Raw genomic sequence first — 289 nt, 5'->3', positions numbered from 1 at the left:
GGAAATGAGAGGACAAACATAAAAAGATGAAAACCAGTAAAAGAAAAGAAAAGGAGAAACACAAAAAAGAATAAAATCAGGAAGAAAAGAGGAGAGGAGAAAAAAAGAATAAAATCAGTAAGAGAAAAGGAGAGGAGAAACATAAATAAAGAAGGGTAAAACCAGTAGAAGAGAAGGAGAGAAACAGCAAGCGAGAAAGAGAAATTAATCACCTAAGGACAACAGAGGGGAGTTGCTCCTCTGAGGTCCCATCGACTCCCCTCACTCACAACAGGCTTTCCATCACCTT

This window comes from Penaeus monodon, chromosome 22 (assembly GCF_015228065.2).
Source record: "Penaeus monodon isolate SGIC_2016 chromosome 22, NSTDA_Pmon_1, whole genome shotgun sequence".
Taxonomy (NCBI): domain Eukaryota; kingdom Metazoa; phylum Arthropoda; class Malacostraca; order Decapoda; family Penaeidae; genus Penaeus; species Penaeus monodon.
This window is presented reverse-complemented; position numbering follows the sequence as displayed.